Source organism: Triticum aestivum, chromosome 2B, assembly GCF_018294505.1.
Source record: "Triticum aestivum cultivar Chinese Spring chromosome 2B, IWGSC CS RefSeq v2.1, whole genome shotgun sequence".
In the NCBI taxonomy this organism is placed as follows: Eukaryota; Viridiplantae; Streptophyta; class Magnoliopsida; order Poales; family Poaceae; genus Triticum; species Triticum aestivum.
In genome coordinates, this window is record NC_057798.1 from 522362270 (window position 1) to 522378498 (window position 16229).

The following is a 16229-nucleotide window of genomic DNA, read 5'->3' on the forward strand; positions in this document are numbered from 1 at the left end:
GAGAGGAGCAATGCGCAGATACAGGGCTTCAGGGAAGCGGCTGATGTGTGTATGTTGATGGACATGGGCTATCAGGGGCCGTTTTGGACGTATGAAAAGAAGGTTACGGGAGGTAGCTACACTAGGGTACGTTTGGATCGGGCTTTAGCCACTGTGGAGTGGAACGAGTTGTTTCCAGAAGCTCACATCAAGCATCTAACAGCAACAACATCCGATCACCGCCCCATCATTCTGAACTACCAAGGGACTCGTCCACCCAACAGAAAGAGAGTTTTCAAGTATGAGGTCATGTGGGAAACTCATGAATCATGGTCTGAAACTATTCTGGCGCGATGGACAGAAGGAGGCCAAGCAACGGTGATGGCAGGGCTGAGGTCTAAACTGGAGCATGTGGCACAGGACCTTGGGAGGTGGAACAAGACCACGTTTGGCCAGTCAAGAATGAAATTTGAAAACTAAAGCTTGAGCTCGAACGACTCCGAAATGACCCGGCGAGGACTGCACCATCTCGTATTGAGCTTAAGATCAACGAAAACTTAGTAGAATTGTATCACAGAGAGGAGCTTATGTGGAGACAATGATCGAGGTTGGAATGGCTCTCGGCGGGGGACAGAAACACACGGTTCTTTCATCTTCGCGCTAGCCAACGGATAAAGAAAAACATGATTAAAGCACTTATGAATTCTTTGGGCGTGCTAACAGAGGATCAATCGGAGCTCAAAAATATGGTAACAGAGTTTTATAGAAATCTATATACATCAGAAGGGGTGTCAGGTATGGAACATGTGCTGTCACACGTGCCCCGGAAGGTTTCTGATGAGATGAATGCTATGCTTCTAGCACCTTATACAACAGAGGAGGTAAAAAAGCACTGTTCTAGATGATGCCAACAAAGGCCCCGGGCCCGGATGGTTTCCCAACACATTTTTATCAACAACACTGGGATATATGTGGAGAGGAAGTGACAAAGGCAGTATTGAGAATTGTGAGAGGGGAGGAGGAGGCTGCATGTATCAATGACACTGTTCTGGTACTCATCCCAAAGGTTCTTAATGCAACTCAACTCTCTCAGTTTCGGCCAATAAGTTTGTGTAATGTAATCTATAAAATCGCTTCCAAAGTGGTGTCAAACAGGCTAAAAGTGATCCTCCCAGACATCATATCGGAGGAGCAGTCTGCGTTTGTTCCTGGTAGACTGATGACGGACAACATCATATGTGCCTACGAATGCCTACATTTTATGAAGAGAAGCAGTGCCAAATCTAACAGCTTTTGTGCTTTGAAGCTGGATATGATGAAAGCTTACGATAGGCTAGAGTGTCCTTATTTGCGTGCAATGATGGAGAAACTGGGTTTTGCAAAATCTTGGGTGCAGACAGTCATGGGCATGGTTCAGTCAGTCTCTTTCTCAGTTCTATTTAATGGAGGAAATTTAGAAGAGTTTTTACCGAGCCGAGGTGTTCGACAGGGAGATCCTATCTCTCCTTACCTTTCTTGATTGCAGCAGAGGGCCTTTTGTGCCTTTTAAAGACAAATTCTCATTCGTCTGGATTTGAGGGGATTAAGGTGGCAGCTTCCGCACCGCCGATTAATCATCTTCTATTTGCTGACGACAGCTTGCTGCTTTTCAAGGCAAGTGATCAAGGTGCGACTAGGGTTTCAAACCTTCTGGAAACTTACTGCAATGCTTCCGGTCAGAGAATCAACCGCGCAAAATCTTCCATATTTTTTAGCAAGGGGTGTTAGGGAACGTAGCAGAAATTCAAAAATTTTCCTACGTAACACCAAGATCTATCTATGGAGAGACCAGCAACGAGTAGAAAAGGAGAGTGCATCTACATACCCTTGTAGATCGCTAAGCGGAAGCGTTCAAGTGAACGGGGTTGATGGAGTCGTACTCGTCGTGATTCAGATCACCGATGATCCTAGTGCCGAACGGACGGCACCTCCGCGTTCAACACACGTACAGCTCGACGATGTCTCCCACGCCTTGATCCAGCAAGGAGAGAGGGAGAGGTTGAGGAAGACTCCATCCAGCAGCAGCACAACGGCGTGGTGGTGATGGAGGAGTGTGGCAATCCTGCAGGGCTTCGCCAAGCACCTACGGGAGAGGAGGAGGTGTCACGGGAGGGAGGGAGGCGCCAAGGGCTCAGGTATGGATGCCCTCCCTCCCCTCCACTATATATAGGGGCAGGGGAGAGGGGGGAGGCGCAGCCTTGCCCCTTCCTCCAAGAAAGGGGTGCGGCTAAGAGGGGGGGAGGAGTCCATCCTCCCCAAGGCACCTCGGAGGTGCCTTCCCCCTTGAGGACTCTCCCCTTTTTCCTATATCTTGGCGCATGGGCCTCTAGGGGCTGGTGCCCTTGGCCCATGTAGGCCAAGGCGCACCCCCTACAGCCCATGTGGCCCCCCGGGGCAGGTGGCCCCACCCGGTGGGCCCCCGGGACCCTTCCGGTGGTCCCGGTACAATACCGATGACCCCAAAACTTGTCCCGATGGCCGAAACAGGACTTCCTATATATAAATCTTTACCTCCGGACCATTCTGGAACTCCTCGTGACGTCCGGGATCTCATCTGGGACAACGAACAACATTCGGTAACCACATACAAGCTTCCTTTATAACCCTAGCGTCATCGAACCTTAAGTGTGTAGACCCTACGGGTTCGGGAGACATGCAGACATGACCGAGACGTTCTCCGGTCAATAACCAACAGCGGGATCTGGATACCCATGTTGTCTCCCACATGTTCCACGATGATCTCATCGGATGAACCACGATGTCAAGGACTCAATCGATCCCGTATACAATTCCCTTTGTCTAGCGGTATGGTACTTGCCCGAGATTCGATCGTCGGTATACCGATACCTTGTTCAATCTCGTTACCGGCAAGTCTCTTTACTCGTTCCGTAACACATCATCCCGTGATCAACCCCTTGGTCACATTGTGCACATTATGATGATGTCCTACCGAGTGGGCCCAGAGATACCTCTCCGTTTACACGGAGTGACAAAATCCCAATCTCGATTCGTGCCAACCCAACAGACACTTTCAGAGATACCCGTAGTGTACCTTTATAGCCACCCAGTTACGTTGTGACGTTTGGCACACCCAAAGCACTCCTACGGTATCCGGGAGTTGCACAATCTCATGGTCTAAGGAAATGATACTTGACATTAGAAAAGCTTTAGCATACGAACTACATGATCTTGTGCTAGGCTTAGGATTGGGTCTTGTCCATCACATCATTCTCCTAATGATGTGATCCCATTATCAACGACATCCAATGTCCATGGTCAGGAAACCGTAACCATCTATTGATTAACGAGCTAGTCAACTAGAGGCTTACTAGGGACATGGTGTTGTCTATGTATCCACACATGTATCTGAGTTTCCTATCAATACAATTCTAGCATGGATAATAAACGATTATCATGAACAAGGAAATATAATAATAATCAATTTATTATTGCCTCTAGGGCATATTTCCAACAGTCTCCCACTTGCACTAGAGTCAATAATCTAGTTCACATCGATATGTGATTAACACTCAAGGTCACATCCCCATGTGACTAAAGAGTTTACTAGAGTCAATAATCTAGTTCACATTTACCATGTGATTAACACTCGATGAGTTCTGGGTTTGATCATGTTATGCTTGTGAGAGAGGTTATAGTCAACGGGTCTGAACCTTTCAGATCCGTGTGTGCTTTACAAATCTCTATGTCATCTCCTAGATGTAGCTACCACGTTCTATTTGGAGCTATTCCAAATAACTGTTCTACTTGGAGCTATTCTAAATTGTTGCTCCATTATACGTATCCGGTATCTCTACTCAGAGCTATCCGGATAGGTGTTAAGCTTGCATCGACGTAACCCTTTACGACGAACCCTTTACCACCTCCATAATCGAGAAAATTCCTTAGCCCACTAGTTACTAAGGATAACTTTGACCGCTGTCCTGTGATCCATTCTTGGATCACTCTTGTACCCCTTGACTGACTCATGGTAAAGCACACTTCAGGTGCGGTACACAGCATAGCATACTGTAGAGCCTATGTCTTAAGCATAGGGGACGACCTTCGTTCCTTTCTCTCTATTCTGCCATGGTCGAGCTTTAAGTCTTAACTTCATACCTTACAACTCAGGCAAGAACTCCTTCTTTGACTGATCCATCTTGAACACCTTCAAGATCACGTCAAGGCATGTGCTCATTTGAAAGTACTATTAAGCGTTTTGATCTATCCTTATAGATCTTGATGCTCAATGTTCAAGTAGCTTAATCCAGGTTTTCCATTGAAAACACTTTCCAAATAACCCTATATGCTTTCCAGAAATTCTACGTCATTTCTGATCATTAATATGTCAACAACATATACTCATCAGAAATTCTATAGTGCTCCCACTCACTTCTTTGGAAATACAAGTTTCTCATAAACTTTGTATACACCCAAAATCTTTGATCATCATCAAAGCATACATTCCAACTCCGAGATGCTCACTCCAGTCCTCAGAAGGATTGCTGGAGCTTTGCATACTTATTAGCATATTTCAGGATAGACCAAAACCTTCCGGTTGTATCACATACAACCTTTCCTCAAGAATCGTCGGGGAAACAATGTTTTGACATCCTATCTGCAAGATTTCATAAATAATGCAGTAATTGCTAATATAATTCCAACAGACTCTTAGCATCGCTACGAGTGAGAAAGTCTCATCGTAGTCAACTCCTTGAACTTGTCGAAAAACATCTTAACGACAAGTCGAGATTTCTCAATGGTGACACTTACCATCATTGTCTGTCTTCCTTTCAAAATCCATATGTACCTAACAGCCTTACGACCATCAAGTAGTTCTTCCAAAGTCTACACTTTGTTTTCATACATGGATCCTCTCTCGGGTTTTATGGCCTTGAGCCATTTATCGGAATCCGGGCCCACCATCGCTTCTCCATAGCTCGTAGGTTCATTGTTGTCTAGCAACATGACCTTCAAGACAGGATTACTGTACCACTCTGAAGTAGTACGTATCCTTGTCACCCTACGAGGTTCGGTAGTGACTTGATCCGAAACTTCATGATCATATCATAAGCTTCCACTTCAATTGGTGTAGGTGCCACAGGAACAACTTCCTGTGCCCTGCTACACACTTGTTGAAGTGACGGTTCAATAACCTCATCAAGTCTCCACCATCCTCCCACTCAACTTTTCGAGAGAAACCTTTCCTCGAAAAAGGACCCGATTCAAGAAACAATCCCTATTGCTTTCGGATCTGAATTAGGAGGTATACCCAACTGTTTTTGGGTGTCCTATGAAGATGCATTTTATCTGCTTTGGGTTCGAGCTTATCAACCTGAAACCTTTTCACATAAGCGTCGCAGCCCCAAACTTTCAAGAAACGGCAACTTAGGTTTCTCCAAACCATAGTTCATACGGTGTCGTCTCAACGAAATTATGTGGTGCCCTCTTTAAAGTGAATGTGGTTGTCTCTAATGCCTAACCCATGAACGATAGTGGTAACTCGATAAGAGACATCATGGTATGCACCATATCCAATAGGGTGCAACTATGACGTTTGGACACACCATCACACTATGGTGTTCCAGGCGGTATTAATTGCGAAACAATTTCCACAATGTCTTAATTGTGTGCCAAAACTCGTAACTCAGATATTCATCTCTATGATCATATCATAGACATTTTATCCTCTTGTCATAATGATCTTCTACTTCACTCTGAAATTATTTGAACCATTCAATAATTCAGACTTGTGTTTCATCAAGTAAATATTCTCAACATCTACTCGAATCATCTGTGAAGTAAAAACATAACGATATTCACTGCATGCCTCAACACTCATTGGACTGCACACATCAAAATGTGTTACTTCCAATAAGTTGCTATCTTGTTCCATCTTACTGAAAACGAGGCTTTTCAGTCATCTTGCCCATGTGGTATGATTTGCATATCTCAAGTGATTCATAATCAAGTGAGTCCAAACGATCCATCTGCATGGAGTTTCTTCATGCGTATACACCAATAGACATGGTTCGCATGTCTCAAACTTTTCTAAAACGAGTGAGTCCAAAGATCCATCAACATGGAGCTTCTTCATGCGTTTTATACCATTATGACTTACATGGCAGTGCCACAAGTAAGTGGTACTATCATTACTATCTTATATCTTTTGGCATGAAAATGTGTATCCCTACGATCAAAATTCAATAAACCATTCCTTTAGGTGCAAGAGCACTTATTCTGGTTTAATACTAATCTTGATGGTAGAGGGAGCGTGCAATGTTAGATCACATCAAACTTGGAAACACTTCCAACACGTATCGTCAGCTCACCTTTAGCTAGTCTCCGTTTTATTCCGTAGCTTTTTGTTTCGAGTTACTAACACTTAGCAACCGAACCGGTATCTAATACCCTGGTGCTACTAGGAGTACTAGTAAAGTACACATTAACATAATGTATATCCAATATACTTCTATCGACCTTGCCAGCCTTCTTATCTACCAAGTATCTAGGGTAATTCTGCTCTAGTGGTTGTTCCCCTTATTATAGAAGCACTTAGTCTCGGGTTTGGGTTTTACCTTGGGTTTCTTCACTAGAGCAGCAGCTGATTTGCCGTTTCATGAAGTATCCCTTCTTGCCCTTGCCCTTCTTGAAACTAGTGGTTTCACCAACCATCAACAATTGATGCTCCTTCTTGATTTCTACTTTCGCGGTGTCAAACATCGCGAATACCTCAAGGATCATCATATCTATCCCTGATATGTTATAGTTCATCACGAAGCTCTAACAGCTTGGTGGCAATGACTTTGGAGAACCATCACTGTCTTATCTGGAAGATCAACTCCCACTCGATTCAAATGATTGTTGTACTCAGACAATCTGAGCACAAGCTCAACAATTGAGCTTTTCTCCTTAGTTTGCAGGTTAAGAAAGTCATCGGAGGTCTTATACCTCTTGACATGGGCACGAGCCTGAAATCCCAATTTCAGCCCTCAAAACATCTCATATGTTTCGCGATGTTTCAAAAACGTCTTTGGTGCCTCAACTCTAAACCGTTTAACTGAACTATCACGTAGTTATCAAAACGTGTATGTCAGATGTTCGCAACAACCACAGACAACGTTTGAGGTTCAGCACACTGAGCGGTGCATTAAGGACATAAGCCTTCTATGAAGCAATGAGGACAATCCTCAGTTTACGGACCTAGTCCGCATAATTGCTACTATCAACTTTCAACTAATTTTTCTCTAGGAACGTATCTAAACAGTAGAACTATAGCGTGAGCTACGACATAATTTGCAAAAACCTTTTGACTATGTTCAGGATAATTAAGTTCATCTTATGAACTCCCACTCAGATAGACATCCCTCTAGTCATCTAAGTGATTACATGATCCGAGTCAAACTAGGCCGTGTCCGATCATCACGTGAGACGGACTAGTCATCATGGGTGAACATCTTCATGTTGATCGTATCTTCTATACGACTCATGTTCAACCTTTCGGTCTCCGTGTTCCGAGGCCATGTCTGTACATGCTACGCTCGTCAAGTTAACCCTAAGTGTTTCGCGTGTGTAAATCTGTCTTACACCCGTTGTATGTGAACGTTAGAATCTAACACCCGATCATCACGTGGTGCTTCGAAACACGAACTGTCGCAACGGTGCACAGTTAGGGGAGAACACTTCTTGAAATTGTTGTAAGGGATCATCTTATTTACTACCGTCGTTCTAAGCAAATAAGATGTATAAACATGATAAACATCACATGCAATCAAATAGTGACATGATATGGCCATCATCACTTTGCTCCTTTTGATCTCCATCTTCGGGGCTCCATGATCATCATCGTCACCGGCATGACACCATGATCTCCATCATCATGATCTCCATCATCGTGTCTTCATGAAGTTGCCTCGCCAACTATTACTTCTACTACTATGGCTAACGGTTAGCAATAAAGTAAAGTAATTACATGACGTTTAAGTTGACACGCAGGTCACAAATAAATAAAGACAACTCCTATGGCTCCTGCCGGTTGTCATACTCATCGACATGCAAGTCGTGATTCCTATTACAAGAACATGATCAATCTCATACATCACATATGTCATTCATCACATCCTTTTTGGCCATATCACATCACATAGCATACCCTGCAAAAACAAGTTAGACGTCCTCTAATTGTTGTTTGCATGTTTTACGTGGCTGCTATGGGTTTCTAGCAAGAACGTTTCTTACCTACGCATGAACCACAACGTGATATGCCAATTGCTATTTACCCTTCATAAGGACCCTTTTCATCGAATCCGATCCGACTAAAGTGGGAGAGACAGACACCCGCCAGCCACCTTATGCAACTAGTGCATGTTTGTCGGTGGAACCGGTCTCACGTAAGCGTACGTGTAAGGTTGGTCCGGGCCGCTTCATCCCACGATGCCGCCGAATCAAGATAAGACTAGTAACGGCAAGCATATTGAACAATATCGACGCCCACAACTACTTTGTGTTCTACTCGTGCAAAGAATCTACGCAATAGACCTAGCTCATGATGCCACTGTTGGGGAACGTAGCAGAAATTCAAAAAATTTCCTACGTAACACCAAGATCTATCTATGGAGAGACCAGCAACGAGTAGAAAAGGAGAGTGCATCTACATACCCTTGTAGATCGCTAAGCGGAAGCGTTCAAGTGAACGGGGTTGATGGAGTCGTACTCGTCGTGATTCAGATCACCGATGATCCTAGTGCCGAACGGACGGCACCTCCGCGTTCAACACACGTACAGCTCGACGATGTCTCCCACGCCTTGATCCAGCAAGGAGAGAGGGAGAGGTTGAGGAAGACTCCATCCAGCAGCAGCACAACGGCGAGGTGGTGATGGAGGAGCGTGGCAATCCTGCAGGGCTTCGCCAAGCACCTACGGGAGAGGAGGAGGTGTCACGGGAGGGAGGGAGGCGCCAAGGGCTCAGGTATGGATGCCCTCCCTCCCCTCCACTATATATAGGGGCAGGGGAGAGGGGGGAGGCGCAGCCTTGCCCCTTCCTCCAAGAAAGGGGTGCGGCTAAGAGGGGGGGAGGAGTCCATCCTCCCCAAGGCACCTCGGAGGTGCCTTCCCCCTTGAGGACTCTCCCCTTTTTCCTATATCTTGGTGCATGGGCCTCTAGGGGCTGGTGCCCTTGGCCCATGTAGGCCAAGGCGCACCCCCTACAGCCCATGTGGCCCCCCGGGGCAGGTGGCCCCACCCGGTGGGCCCCCGGGACCCTTCCGGTGGTCCCGGTACAATACCGATGACCCCGAAACTTGTCCCGATGGCCGAAACAGGACTTCCTATATATAAATCTTTACCTCCGGACCATTCCGGAACTCCTCGTGACGTCCGGGATCTCATCCGGGACTCCGAACAACATTCGGTAACCACATACAAGCTTCCTTTATAACCCTAGCGTCATCGAACCTTAAGTGTGTAGACCCTACGGGTTCGGGAGACATGCAGACATGACCGAGACGTTCTCCGGTCAATAACCAACAGCGGGATCTGGATACCCATGTTGGCTCCCACATGTTCCACGATGATCTCATCGGATGAACCACGATGTCAAGGACTCAATCGATCCCGTATACAATTCCCTTTGTCTAGCGGTATGGTACTTGCCCGAGATTCGATCGTCGGTATACCGATACCTTGTTCAATCTCGTTACCGGCAAGTCTCTTTACTCGTTCCGTAACACATCATCCCGTGATCAACCCCTTGGTCACATTGTGCACATTATGATGATGTCCTACCGAGTGGGCCCAGAGATACCTCTCCGTTTACACGGAGTGACAAAATCCCAATCTCGATTCGTGCCAACCCAACAAACACTTTCAGAGATACCCGCAGTGTACCTTTATAGCCACTCAGTTACGTTGTGACGTTTGGCACACCCAAAGCACTCCTACGGTATCCGGGAGTTGCACAATCTCATGGTCTAAGGAAATGATACTAGACATTAGAAAAGCTTTAGCATACGAACTACATGATCTTGTGCTAGGCTTAGGATTGGGTCTTGTCCATCACATCATTCTCCTAATGATGTGATCCCGTTATCAACGACATCCAATGTCCATGGTCAGGAAACCGTAACCATCTACTGATTAACGAGCTAGTCAACTAGAGGCTTACTAGGGACATGGTGTTGTCTATGTATCCACACATGTATCTGAGTTTCCTATCAATACAATTCTAGCATGGATAATAAACGATTATCATGAACAAGGAAATATAATAATAATCAATTTATTATTGCCTCTAGGGCATATTTCCAACAAGGGGTGCCCTCAATCTCTACGAGATAGCATCAAGAAAAACTTGAATGTTCAGAATGAATCTCTAAGTGATCGATACTTGGGTATGCCTACAGATGTTGGACATTCCAAGGTGGACACGTTCAAATACCTGCACGACGGAGTTTGGGAAAAAGTCAGAGGTTGGATGGAGAAACTGTTATCTGCAGCAGGGAAGGAAGTGCTAATAAAATTGGTGGCACAAGCTATACCGGTTTACTCTATGGCATGCTTCAGATTACCCCAAGGATTGTGTGATAACATCAACGCTATCATCCGCCAATTTTGGTGGGGTAGTAAGAGGGGAAAGAGAAAGCCTGCTTGGGTCTCGTGGGATGTTATGACAAAGCCGAAATACCTGGGAGGAATAGGCTTCAGAGACATCGAGATCTTTAACTTATCTTTGTTGGCTCGGCAAGCGTGGAGGTTGCTCGAGGACCCACTATCTCTTAGTGCAAGATTGCTTAAAGCGGCCTACTATCCAAATACGTCTTTCATGCATGCATAGTTGGGTAGCAATCCTTCACAGATTTGGCGTTCGGTATTGGGATGGAAGAGAGATATTGAAGCAGGGAGTCATCAGGATAATAGGGAATGGGGCAACCACAAATATATGGAATACAAACTGGCTTCCCAGGATCGGGCCGATGCGGCCGATCACCTCGTTAACAGATAAACTGCCTGCTATGGTGGCAGAACTTATTGACAACACCACTGCTACCTGGCGAGAAGATGTTATTCGGGCAACTTTTCTGCCTTTTGATGCTGACACGATCCTTTCTCTGCCCCTTTGCATGAGGTTAGTTGAGGATTTCTGGGCTTGGATCGGAGAGCGCAGTGGCAGATTCACGGTCAAGTCAGCCTATCACTTAGTGCAGAACAAAAAGGAGCATAAGAAGAACTGGATGGAAGAGAATGCAAGTGCATCTGATCTTCGAGATAACAACATGGCATGGACTGAATTATGGCATACAAAGGTGCCATCTAAACTGAAGGTTTTTCTTTGGCGCTTAGCAAGGCACTCGATGCCTACAATGGATCTCCTCCACCACCGAAATATGTCCACAACAAGAACTTGTGCTCTGTGCGGGCAAGATGATTCTTGGAGACACGCCCTCCTTGAATGTACAAACTCAAGATGCATGGCACTTTCTGACCAATCTCTTGTAGAACATATAAGCATGAATGAGGAGACCAACGCGAGGAACTGGCTTTTTAATCTGCATGATTCACTGAGCCAGGAGGAGTACACTGTTTTAGTGGTGACTATATGGGCCATCTGGCATGCAAGACGCAAAGCGATTTATGAGGACGTTTTTCAGAGCCCTCAATCCACAAACCAGTTCATCAAGTCTTACCTGAGGGATCTTAAAATTATAGCGGAACCAGGGACTGAGAGGAGGCACCAAGCTACCGATCGGCCAACTCGTTGGATCCCTCCTCTGAGTGGTTGCAGCAAGATAAATGTGGATACCGCTGTTGCACGAGGTAGAGGGGTGGCGGCTGCTATATGCCGTGACCACAATGGTTGTTTTCAGGGTGCATCAATGATATTGATCAAGGGTCTGAGCGACACTCCAACATTGGAATCTCTTGCGATAAGGGAAGGGCTTGCACTTGCCGATGATCTCAATGTGCAACACGTTCACCTTGCTTCTGATTGTAAGGTTGTAGTTGATGATCTCAAGCGAAGGAACCCAACTAGCTATGGTGCTATTCTACATGAAATCATGGAGCACAGTGCCTCTTTTGCAGTTTGTAATATTGGACATGAATTTAGGAGCTCGAATTTCGAAGCTCACAATTTAGCGAAGCATGTTTTGAAGCTAGGGATGGGTCGTCATGTTTGGTTAGGACACCCCGGCAATCTATCTTTTATCTCTGTAAACATTGAGATACAGTTTAAATAAAGCTTCGCGAGATTGTCTGAAAAAAAAACTAAGAGAAGTAAAAAAAACTCCGCTAAAAAAATAAAGAAAACGGAAACGAAACAGCCTAACCTCGCGACCCATCAATCAATCAAAAAGAGGAAAACCTAACCTCGCGTCGGCGGCGAGGTCTCTATCGATCAACCACGCCTGGAAAGGAGATGGAGATGGAGATCGATTCCGTGCAAGCCAGCGGGCGGCGATCGGCGGAGGAGCTGGATGAGGCCCTCCCCTTCGTCGCGCGGAAGAAGATGAAGCATCCGGAGAAGGGGATGGAGATTGGTTCCGTTCTGGGACGGCAACTCGCGGAGGAGTTGAGCGAGTTGCTGGAGGCCCTCTCGCTTGCTGCCCGGACAGACCGTGAGAACTGGAAGGGGGTTGATTGCGTCCGGTCAATTCGGCCGGTCGACATGGAGGAAGCCCTCGCCGTCGCTGACCGGAAGAAGGTGGGGAAGCCGGAGAAGGGGAAGGAGGTTGCTAGCTGGCAGCCGGCGGGGGAGTTGGAGGAGGCCCTCTCCGTCGCCGTCCGGAGCGGGCTGATGGCCGAGGAGGTGCGGAAGTTCCTCCGTGTCGCCGCCTGGTCAAATCTGACGGACTACGACGTCCACTGTCTCGCCGTCGAGAGGGGCCTCAGGGACGAGGACGCCGTCTCCCTTGCAGAGAACTTCCTCACCATGTACAAGATCGTATTCTCCACTCTACATGCGCAGCTCCTCTCCTCGTTTGACAGACGGCGGTTTGATCCTGAGCTATGCCAATGGGGGGCGTTTGGTCGCTTCGTCGACGAGAGGAAGAAAAGAGGCCCGGATGCGACCACCTTCCTTCTCTTCAAGATCAAGGCATCGGCCAGGAATGCCAAGGTGTCCTGGTGGCGGAAGGAGTACCCCCATTTCCCCCCGGAGCGGGCAGGGTACACTGGGGCTCTGCGCGTGGCCCGTCTCGTCGGCGGCAGAGAAGGGCCTCGTCTGGAGGAGGCGGGTGAGGACGGGCAACCGGGCGCCCTCTCATATGGTAGCGACTACAACTGTAGTAGGTGGCTTGATCGCAGAGTGGGTGTCCTCGAGGACGGCTGGCTCAGCCCACTCAACGAGGTCGCCATCATCAGGAGGTTACCCAAAGGCGAGGGGATCTATATCATGTCGTACGTGAATCGACTTGGTGTTAAGCTTGATGAATTTCTGTTTGTGTTGCACACGGCTTGGACAGTCGCCTTGAGCTTTACCGAGCGATGGTTCTATGTCTCTTCCAAGTTCACAGAGGAGAAGTTGTACGCTGTTCCTGGTGTTGATTTTCTGGATATTACCGTCCCTGTGAAGAACCTGATCAAGAAGCTTTACCAGATGTATGAGCAAGAGGAGCAAGCTAAGAAAATGATGCTTGAGCAACAAGATCCTCATGAGAGGCAGGAGGAGATGACACCGCTTGTAGAGGAGGAAGAGATGAATAAACGGGAAGATATGCGTAGGAAAAAGGAGGAGAGCAAGAAACAGAAACTCCTACGCAAAGGAAAAAGGGAGGCGGCTCATCAGATGAAGATGGTAACAAGGGCTAGGAAAGAACAGGGGAAGAATGAAGAATATGAGGAAGACTTCTTTTGCACTCCAATACTTTTGTGTGTGGAAGAACCTGATTTGATGGAGCCAATGGATGAAGAGATATGTCAAAGTGAGCAAAGGCCCAAGGAATAGCTTGAGGAGGGTATGAATACCATACAAAAGAGAAGTAATGACACAAGTCTTGTTTCTCCCATGCGCCATATCTTTTATCATTTGTTTATGTCATAATCATGATTCTGAATCAGATCGGAGCTTGGATGGCAAGATCGCAAATCGTAGAATCTTCACTACCAGGATCGCAAAAGCGTAAATTCTATGAACGAGAATCGTAGAATCACACAAGTTAGTTTGGATCGTAAAGTCATAGAATCTTACAAAAGAATCTTGATTCTAACAACCTTGTGTCCGAATATCCAATTCTGAACCCGGGCTCATCTGCACCCGCTCAAGAAATAATTCATAAAAAAATCAAAAAAATCCAAATTTTTTGTGCATGGTAGATAATTTGGTGCGCTCCAAATTTCAGAGCATTTGGACATTTGAGTAGCTCTCAGCAAAAAAGACAAATTGGGTCAGAACAGTATACGAACAGTACATTATTTAACAGATCCCAAATTTGTCTTTTTTGTTGAGAGCTACTCAGATGTCCAAATGATTTGAAATTTGGACCGGACATCACGCACCAAATTATCTACCGTGCCAAAAAAATTGGATTTTTTTGAATGTTTCTAATATTTGTTTTGATTTTTCTATTCAGCACATGTGCAGATGCTCCTGTGAGCCAAAACGCCTCACTCCCTTGTGTCTATAAATTTCTGTGAAACATATACAAATAAAAGTCACACAACGCTAACACTAACTCCAGCTTATGAGGTATGCCCCCCCCTCCCGCGAGCCCCCGCGTCGCTCCCAGGGGCGACTCAGGAGGCGAAACCCTAGCCGCCGCCCAGGCTCCCCTCCTTCCCCTCCCTCCCCTTGCCGTCGCCGGAGGATGCCGGCGGGCAAAGCCCTCACCGGTGGACGGCGGCGGCGGGGCCCTCGTTCATGTGCTCGCGCGCTGCTGTTGGGCGTGCTGGAGCGGCGGGACCGCGCGGTGGCGCGGCGGGCGGCCGTCTGCTCGCGGGGAGGTCGAGATGGCGTGGACTGCGTGCGCGGTGGCGCTGCCATGGCGGCCGCCGGCCGCTGATGCGTGCGGCAGAGTTGAGGGTGCCTAGATCTAGGCCGCGCGAGCCCGCCCAGGCCCGCGACAATCACTCTGCCCCCACCCATCCTTCTCCCTCCTCCCACCCCCCCATCCGCCGCCGGCGGTTGCCGCTGGGTTAGCAAGCACGCGCGCGACGACCCTGACGGTTGCTGCTCCGTTGTGCCCCGGTGGATCCTGGTGGCGGAGGCTACGTGCCAGCGCGGCGGAGGCTACGTGCCAGCGCGGCGGCGGCGCGGTGCTGGTGGCTGTTGCAGCCCGCTGGACGCGCTCCCGGTGGTGGCCGGCCTACTGGAGCTGCGCTGGTCGGTGCCCACTCCTGCGACGACAACGTTTCTAGGCTTCCCCCATGTGTGTTGGTCTTCTCCGACGATTCTTCGCCATGCCCGGTCTGCCAATGCATCTGAGGTCTTCGTTCTTGGGTCGGGGCGAAATCCTCGCGCGGCGCCGGCCTGTGCTGTCAACGGCGACGCCCGAGGGTGCCGTCACCTCCTTGGAGGTGTTGGCATGACCCTGACCGGACCTCCTCCTCAAGCACCGGGAGAAATCCTAGGTCCGGCCTCCCGGACCGGGCAGCGGCGGCGTCTCAACGTCGTTCCCCTCTTGATGGCGCTGCTTTGGCTGCAAGTGGAGTACTTGATGCGGCAGATGGTGGTTGGCGATGCATCGATCTGGTGTAGACTGCTACACAAGGAGCAGGTCGCAACGTTTGCCTGCGCCAACGATCCCCAATGGATGCTACACCAGTTCCAATCAGGCCCTGCTTTTCACCCGCCGACTCTCTAGGCACATGAGTGCGAGGTACGTCGGCCTGGGCAGTTCTGAAGCTGCATTCGTCCCTGGAAATGTCTGGCAATGGCAGTGATGCTGCCCTGTTGCTCCGAGTCTCGGTGCTTCGCCATTTTGGCTGGAGGCAAGGCTGGGCGAGGCCTAATGTCGTTGCGTGTCTGTAGTTGAGGGCACCTCCTCACCTAGCTGTAGTCACTTGGTGAGGACGGTCATGTGTGTGTGTGTGTGTGCGTGTGTGTGTCCCTCCTTTCTAGAGGTTGTACCCCCGATGTCTTCCTGTTCAATGCAATGAAACGCAACTCTTTTGCGTTTTCTCGAAAAAACTAACTCCAGCTTATATAGCTTAACTGATATACAACATCCACACATAACTAGCTTTAGCTTATTCCATTCACATATAATACTTCAGACAGGCCA

At 47.8% G+C, this 16229-nt stretch overlaps 1 pseudogene; it reads left to right on the forward strand.

The window, feature by feature from the left end:
• The first annotated feature begins 14813 nt into the window (after positions 1–14813).
• On the forward strand, positions 14814–15534 carry LOC123041560 (uncharacterized; annotated as a pseudogene).
• The last annotated feature ends 695 nt before the right edge of the window (positions 15535–16229 follow it).